Source organism: Haliotis rubra, unplaced genomic scaffold, assembly GCF_003918875.1.
Source record: "Haliotis rubra isolate DU_JTF1 unplaced genomic scaffold, ASM391887v1 Scf739, whole genome shotgun sequence".
Taxonomy (NCBI): Eukaryota; Metazoa; Mollusca; class Gastropoda; order Lepetellida; family Haliotidae; genus Haliotis; species Haliotis rubra.
This window is the reverse complement of record NW_025767456.1, coordinates 433,506-441,310: the sequence shown is the minus strand read 5'-3', so window position 1 is coordinate 441,310 and position 7,805 is coordinate 433,506. Positions and strand designations below refer to the sequence as shown.

Sequence of the window (7,805 nt, the reverse complement as noted above, 5' to 3'; positions counted from 1 at the left end):
CGAAATTTCCCTATTTTGTGTCATCTTTCCTTCCTATTTCATCTATCACCTCATTTTACAGTCTGGTTGCTTCTATTTTAAAAAAATACAGGAATTGTTTTGTAATATACGGGCCCAGTACGGAGGGGTGGGTATTGTCTCCTGGGCGGCTGCCATGTTTCCTCTGTGATAAACACAGATCAGACACGTCATGGCCTATAAACCAGCCTGTGATACACCGCCCGGATGTAACCTCTTGACATCTGTGGTGTGTCGACGTCTTGACCTCGCCTGGACACGCGAGGGTATGTCCACTGCAAGTGTCATAGGCGCGGATTATCTAACCTGCCATTATGGTCATCGTTTGTCCGGAACTGCCAGAGTTGATCTATATCTAAACATCCTTGATGTGCAGTGAGCTGTTCTCAGTTTTCAAACACTGAAACCTCGTTAGTGTGGACACTGGTAAAGCTAACATTCTCCCTGCAGGGAGTCACCTCGTTAGTTTGGACACTGGTAAAGCCAACATTCTCCCTGCAGGGAGTCACCTCGTTAGTGTGGACACTGGTAAAGCCAACATTCTCCCTGCAGGGAGTCACCTCGTTAGTGTGACACTGGTAAAGCCAACATTCTCCCTGTCACCTCGTGTGGACACTGGTATAGCCAACATTCTCCCCTGCAGGGAGTCACCTCGTTAGTGTGGGCACTGGTAAAGCCAACATTCTTCCTGCAGGGAGTCACCTCGTTAGTGTGGACACTGGTAAAGCCAACATTCTCCCTGCAGGGAGTCACCTCGTTAGTGTGGACACTGGTATAGCCAACATTCTCCCTGCAGGGGTCAGTCACCTCGTTAGTGTGTGGACACTGGTAAAGCCAGCATTCTCCCTGCAGGGGAGTCACCTCGTTAGTGTGGACACTGGTAAAGCCAACATTCTCCTGCAGTATAGCCAACATTCTTCCTGCAGGGAGTCACCTCGTTAGTGTGGACACTGGTAAAGCCAACATTCTCCCTGCAGGGAGTCACCTCGTTAGTGTGGACACTGGTAAATACAGCATTCTCCCTGCAGGGAGTCACCTCTGGTAAATACAGTATTCTCCCTGCAGGGAGTCACCTCGTTAGTGTGGACACTGGTAAAGCCAGCATTCTCCCTGCAGGGAGTCACCTCGTTAGTGTGGACACTGGTAAAGCCAACATTCTCCCTGCAGGGAGTCACCTCGTTAGTGTGGACACTGGTAAAGCCAACATTCTCCCTGCAGGAGTCACCTCGTTAGTGTGGACACTGGTATAGCCAGTGCAGGGGAGTCACCTCGTTAGTGTGGACACTGGTAAAGCCAACATTCTCCCTGCAGGGAGTCACCTCGTTAGTGTGGACACTGGTAAAGCCAACATTCTCCCTGCAGGGAGTCACTGGAGGTGGAAGGTAAAGCCAACATTCTCCCTGCAGTGATAGGTCTAAAAAAGTCTAAAAAGATACAGATACTGTCTGCCGAACAGTTATCGCCAGTACATTCTGTGTTTATCCGGAAGTTTGTTGATGTGGGAAGCTAACGTCCCGATTACAGGTACATTAAAATACATAGTAATAAAGTAAATATACTCACTGTCCTATAAACTGGAAGATCAGTTGATGCTGATATCAGTTGTTGTTATGCTTTAACCATAGCGCTTAGAGGTACTGAACTGATTTTGTGCAGTTTCCTGTAATTACATGTATGTTTGTTTTGTATGAATGGAGGTCCACAGATTTGGTAATTGTGCTAAAGTGGAATATATTCAAGAATACTGCATTTATACATCGACGCTGCATGTGCTTGTGGGTGCACGTGTTTACTTGTTATGCAAGGTAATGTCGGTTATATGGTGCCAGTCCACCGAGATACCACACCGCAGTTGGACGTGCATAACTTACTCAAACATATTGGCTCCGAGCCGATCAGTCCTTATTGATCCCTACAGTGATATGACGCGTCAGAGGATGGAAGCACGGATCTGCAGCTGCTCTCCGGGCACCGCCCAATCAGCTCGGCCACCGAGGTGGTCAGTATCTACATCCGCATCCATCGTTCTTTCTCCATGTCATAATTCACCTGAGTGTAAATACTGAATATATCCTACATGCATATGTGTCACCTTGTGCATGGTTTAATGAGAGGGGTACTTCCTCGGGAATAGGATTGACAAAAGATTCATTGTCAGGAACTGGGGGAACTGTCATTGTGTATCCATATAAAGGTTTGTGTGTAACCTGTCACCCTTCACCTGAGACTGACCAGGTAGTATATACCAGGTAGTGAGTTGTGCGTGATAAGGTCTACACGGTAGTCGCTGAGGAAGTGCTGGTATTCATGTACACTCAAACACGTTTTCAGAAAAAGGTGAATTACTCTTCTGGGTCTGAGTAATGTACGTACTGTTATTCACCCCGGTAGACACCTACGCCATCTACATGTTCCACCATATGCTAACACTGCCATACATCCCGGTAGGCACCCACACCGTCTAAATGTTACACTATATACTGACACTGTTATCCACCCCGGTAGACACCCAGAGAATCTACATGTTACACCATATACTAACACTGTTATCCACCCCGGTAGACACCCAGAGAATCTACATGTTACACCATATACTAACACTGTTATCCACCCCGGTAGACAACCAGAGAATCTACATGTTACACCATATACTAACACTGTTATCCACCCCGGTAGACAACCAGAGAATCTACATGTTTCACCATATACTAACACTGTTATCCACCCCGGCAGACACCTTAAAAGCCATGTCGTCCTCCCCTGCATCGCGCACTCCAAATCTTGGACTTGAGTCACCGCCCATGTGCGCTCATCACCGACGATAATGACGTCAAATGTGTCTGCATAATTAACACGATAATACACAATGAAGACAGTTACAGCTGATGCACTCAACTAGACATAGTTCTCATTTCATAATACACAATTCAAAGATATTTGAGTTGGTGTTGTGTAGCAAAACGAATAGCTTATCACCCCGTGTTTTAATCCTGGTCATTTAGGAGCAACAGTGCTTATGTCAGTTAAATCCGTGCTATGTCAGCGGTGAAGTCCCAACTTTGGATGTTACCAGTATTTACGATGAAGTCCTTAAACTGTAGACTTGAACCATGTTATGTCTGCCATACAAATAAAGTCAACAAAATATCGTATGTGTGCACGCCGTATTACTCAATCACGTTATGAGTGAACCCATTATTAGTGAACCCTGAATACTGATGAACTCGCCACTACAGTTACAACAATTTAACTGCAGATGTTGTTACAGCTAAACAAACAACAGTGCCTGCATTTACAAGTTCGTGATACAGGTTACCTCATATATAACATTGATCCATTTACTTGCATCAACCAGACCTAGAAACACACCTCTGCTACCACAGAATGCACGTGCCATATAATCATATGGACAAATCACCGTGAATATAGAGTAAACCTGCGTAGTAATATGTGTGAACAGTCTCAATACGACAACACTAACAACGAATCTCAAGCTTGCTCTGTATGTATTCAGGACATGTATTCAGTGTAATCATCTACTGCCACTCACTCACACACCTCGCATATTCAGCTTTAGTAACAGATGTTGCCTTCATTGCTAGCCAAACCCTGGACATAGTTGAGGCTCGTGTGTATGGCTCCTTGAATACCTTAAACACCACATTCACGGCACATTACGTACGATGAATGTTTCGGTGGGCAGCCCACCCCTCAATGTGGGTCAGCTAGCACTGAATACAGGGCGAAGGCTGGAGGAAATGACTTTTGAACCTACCTAATAAAATATGAAAAATGATTGATTATGTACAAGTACCGTGTTACTTCCTCCACATATTCCACTGCGTTCAATCTCGATGACGTGTTTGTATATGTGACACATGTATCACGATATGTATGTGGTAGATGGTATGAAAGTATTACACAATGCGACAAGTCGACAAGGTGCTCATCTTTGACTCACGATGTGAGGTGGCCTGACCCATGGTGGTGTGAGGTGGCCTGACCCATGGTGGTGTGAGGTGGCCTGACCCATGGTGGTGTGAGGTCGCATCCCTCAGGGATTAACGCGTAGTCTCTGAATATATATAATTTTAATAAAAACAAATAATTTCGTTAAATTAAAAATGAGCCTCAGTAAGATGGGAGATTCAGACCTAGACTTAGTTTATTGAGGCCTTTAGCATTGCAGAAAGGTCTGGGCGGTAGGAAAAATGGCGCTGTACAGAGACTGTGAGACAGACTAGGGGCGGGTGTGACTTCAAGTGACCGTTAACCCCTGACGTCACAGCGTGATAAATGTCGAGGCCAGCGGCACTTAGCAAGTCACCAGGCTTACAATGATAGATTACTCCGGGTTTCATTGATTGGTAACCTTTCCTCTGGGCTAAACTTATTATGTAATCGCCACAGACTGACCAATGGCAAGGACATGTCCATCTCTGCTGATTCTCGGTCACGCACAATGGCCGTTGTGAATTCTTACGATTGCAGTGAAATGTTGGTGATTGATTCGGTAATATTATGCACACAGCTGTCATTCTGGACTGGAGTGTTTCAAACTACAATGCATTACGTATCCGATAGGGAAGTATTATGCAGATGCATAGCTTACTAAGTCCATGTAAGTCCCCACCCCCTATGTCTGTCACATGACCTAGTCAGCTAGCCCTTGGTGTCTGTCAGACCCCACCAGTCAGTGACAGTGACAACCTGGTATAACTGTCGCGCATACAGCGGACCCGGCTGCGGGCATTCGCCCCTCTAGCTTGGCTCTAATGGGAAGCTCTTTGGGATGCATGTGCTGCTTCCTACAGCATATTTGTCATTGATTAGATCACTATAAAGCATATCTGAATCATGTGTTGTTCTGTTGACGACATAATGGTTTATTGAATTGTTCGATCTACTACTTATAATCACATTGTCTGCATATGTTAAGATTGATGTCTAAATAAGGGCAACCAGACAATGCAAGTAGATTGACACATTTGCAGCGAGCATAACGTATATGTTCATTATTAATCATATCCATACCTCGATCGGCTAAAGGATCTCAGCTGAGGCGTTAAACAATATTTACTCACCTGTTTGAACATGTTAACCTATGTTAGCCTAGCTGTATATATAGTTAAACGACTCATCCACTGTATCATGTAACGGTCTGTAACTGTCTGTCGTGACAGATAGAGAGACGGACGGAGAGACAGACTGATATTCTTTGTTTATTCATATTGAATGCAGATTACATATACAGAGATAATTAATATTACTACTTATTATTAATAATATTAATATTAATCAATTACATGTTTATTATGCATGAGGGGTATATATTAGTGTTTTCATAAACATCCACATTTGTAAGCAGTTTGTCTCTTCATACATTCGCTTACTTTAATCACAACTTCGGCCCTCATATTTGTGTTTACATTCCAGTTGATGCCCACCAAGTAAGAACGCAACATCATCTTTCTCTCAGATCTTAACAAATTTATTTACATCAAGAAAATTACATGTCATGTAGTTGTGTGAAAATGTCACGTATATGTGTGGTGTGTGTGGTATGTCGTGTGCCGTCGTGTCTATCATACTGATGTTTCTATCGCGTAGACGTATATGTAGTTGTGTATCATGCAGCTGTGCTGAACATTATAATGCAGGTAGCATAATCAGTCCCCGATGATGCTGTGCACAATATGTTCGAATGCGATTCAGTGCAATGCATGTTAATGCTGGTTTTGACGCTGAAACAATGATATCAAAGTAAAAGAATCGGCTGTAAAATATCGGACGCTCCGGGCCTAACAACCTGTCTTGGTCGCTTTGTGATTGCTGGACCAACAAGTGAAGAAAGTCTTCTTATATTAGTATTGGTCACAATAGTCCGCGTGTGTACAACTGAAACATCGTTAGTGGACGAGCGGAGTCATGTTAGAGATGCATGCACTGACGTATGGCAGTAAGTCCGTCAGCCCAACCGTGGCTACCTGCAAAACGCTGTCACACAGGGGCCAGAATTCCCAAGACAAGAAAAACTAGGTGAGATGGATTTTACGTGCGATTATTGCTGTTATATAGCAACGCACACGCATGAATATGTATATGTTGTTGCTTACACTGGTACAGACTAGTGCTTCGTAGCGTAAGCCCACTGAGATACCATGAAACACTTTACCATTGATATCCTACTGTTATAGGGACTAATTCAGGACAGCCATCGTCCAAATATTTAAAAAGTAAATCTATGTAGTCAAGACATGTGAGACTTTATTGTAATTATTTATATGTAGCTAATCTGTATTCTCTGTAATACTTATCACTTCCGTATTGTACATTGACTTGTCGGGCAATTAATTACTGTGTATGACATTTATAACCTAACTGGTCATCCCCCTTGGCTGTGTCTGCCATCACATCAACTGGTCAAGGAAGTTTTTATATCTGTCAATTGTTGAGTCATCGCTAGTCCATTGTTATCAAAAACTGTATATATATACTTAGTATGCTCACATCTAGACGGTGAAAGAGTACGAGTCAATTATTCCGACTGTCTGTAGGGACGACCACGAGCATTAGAATGCCGCTCGTTGGAAACGTCCTGGGGTTGAGTAGGTAATCCGCTCACCTCAATGTCTTGTGTATTTGTTTGTCATGTTACTAAAGAAGTTTGAACTCAACGTATTCCTTCGTCTTGTCAACGTATTGTACGTATACTTCATGTTTACATATACCTCATATGCATATTGTAGCTGTCACATCGTATAAGGCAATAACAGACGAAGCAGCATAGGTCAACTCCCTCTACTAGTTCCGCGGAAGATACTGTGCCATGTATGTGACGTAGTGACATAAGCTCCCCCCACTCATGAATATTCATGATTTCTGTGCACTTAAGACCATTGTGCGTTTAAGGGCACAACATACGTACACCTCATCTTAATTATGAGCTAATTCCCCAGTCGACGCATATCCACGCGTTGACACTACTCACAAACTGTATACTGACTTTTTTGGCCGTCCAAACCTTCTCTAATACCCTCCAAGTAGGTGAAAGGCAAAGAAAGGGTGCACAGTTAATTTTCACCCGTTTTCACGTGAGTTTCGTGAGTTACAATTGTGATTTAAACTTTCAGGACATAAGTGGGGGTGCACAAACACCCCAAGCCCCCTCCCTCTGGATCCGCCTATGGTTTACGCAAACATTTACAATCACATACACATGGCTATCAGGAATCCATCCCGGTGGCACATATTGTTATGTGGCGGTGTCTAACATTGTGCCACGTGTAATAATACATGACGTGTGTTGAGAGGCTGTGATGAGCTATATTTAGACTTCTGCTATGATTTGAGATCTGGAAGGTACTACAATAAGCTGGAAAATATTCTGGAGTCTCTTTCTTAATATGCATATAAAGGAAGAGCTTACTCTCGCCTCAAGTTATACGAAGATCGATCAGCAGCTGTGTGAAGATGATTCTTACCCTGAATACTCGGCCTATTTTGCAGTGAGGCGAATATTGCCATGTATATCTGTATTGCTTACACAGCCTTTGATTTATTTTGTCTTTGAATTTGTACTGCCGCTGTAACACATGTGCAGCGATGGTAGTGATTTGAATACTTAATCAATTTTAGAATACAAGAGTTAATTATGTGACACTGCTTTCCTGTTTGTTGGTTTCACATCGTGTTCTTTTACGGAACGGTTAGTTTCAACTCGAGAATAAACACGTAATGGTAGAGGACTTACTTAAGGATGTGGTCAAACAGAAACAAAATAACCT

At 43.3% G+C, this 7,805-nt stretch overlaps 2 long non-coding RNA genes across 3 annotated transcripts; one reads left to right on the top strand and one right to left on the bottom strand.

Annotated features, from left to right (window-relative positions):
• Nucleotides 1-243: 243 nt before the first annotated feature.
• LOC124259818 lies at nucleotides 244-1,399 on the bottom strand. Of its 2 annotated transcripts, XR_006893925.1 has the most exons (5): nucleotides 1,287-1,399; nucleotides 1,092-1,193; nucleotides 953-1,003; nucleotides 721-771; nucleotides 244-578 (listed from the first exon to the last, which is right to left on the bottom strand). It is a non-coding gene; the product is annotated as an uncharacterized LOC124259818 (long non-coding RNA). The 2 variants fall into 2 exon arrangements; XR_006893926.1 differs by lacking the exon at nucleotides 721-771 and having other exon boundaries at nucleotides 555-578.
• A 6-nt stretch (nucleotides 1,400-1,405) lies between these two features.
• LOC124259819 lies at nucleotides 1,406-2,954 on the top strand. Its single transcript, XR_006893927.1, has 2 exons — nucleotides 1,406-1,542; nucleotides 1,937-2,954. It is a non-coding gene; the product is annotated as an uncharacterized LOC124259819 (long non-coding RNA).
• The last annotated feature ends 4,851 nt before the right edge of the window (nucleotides 2,955-7,805 follow it).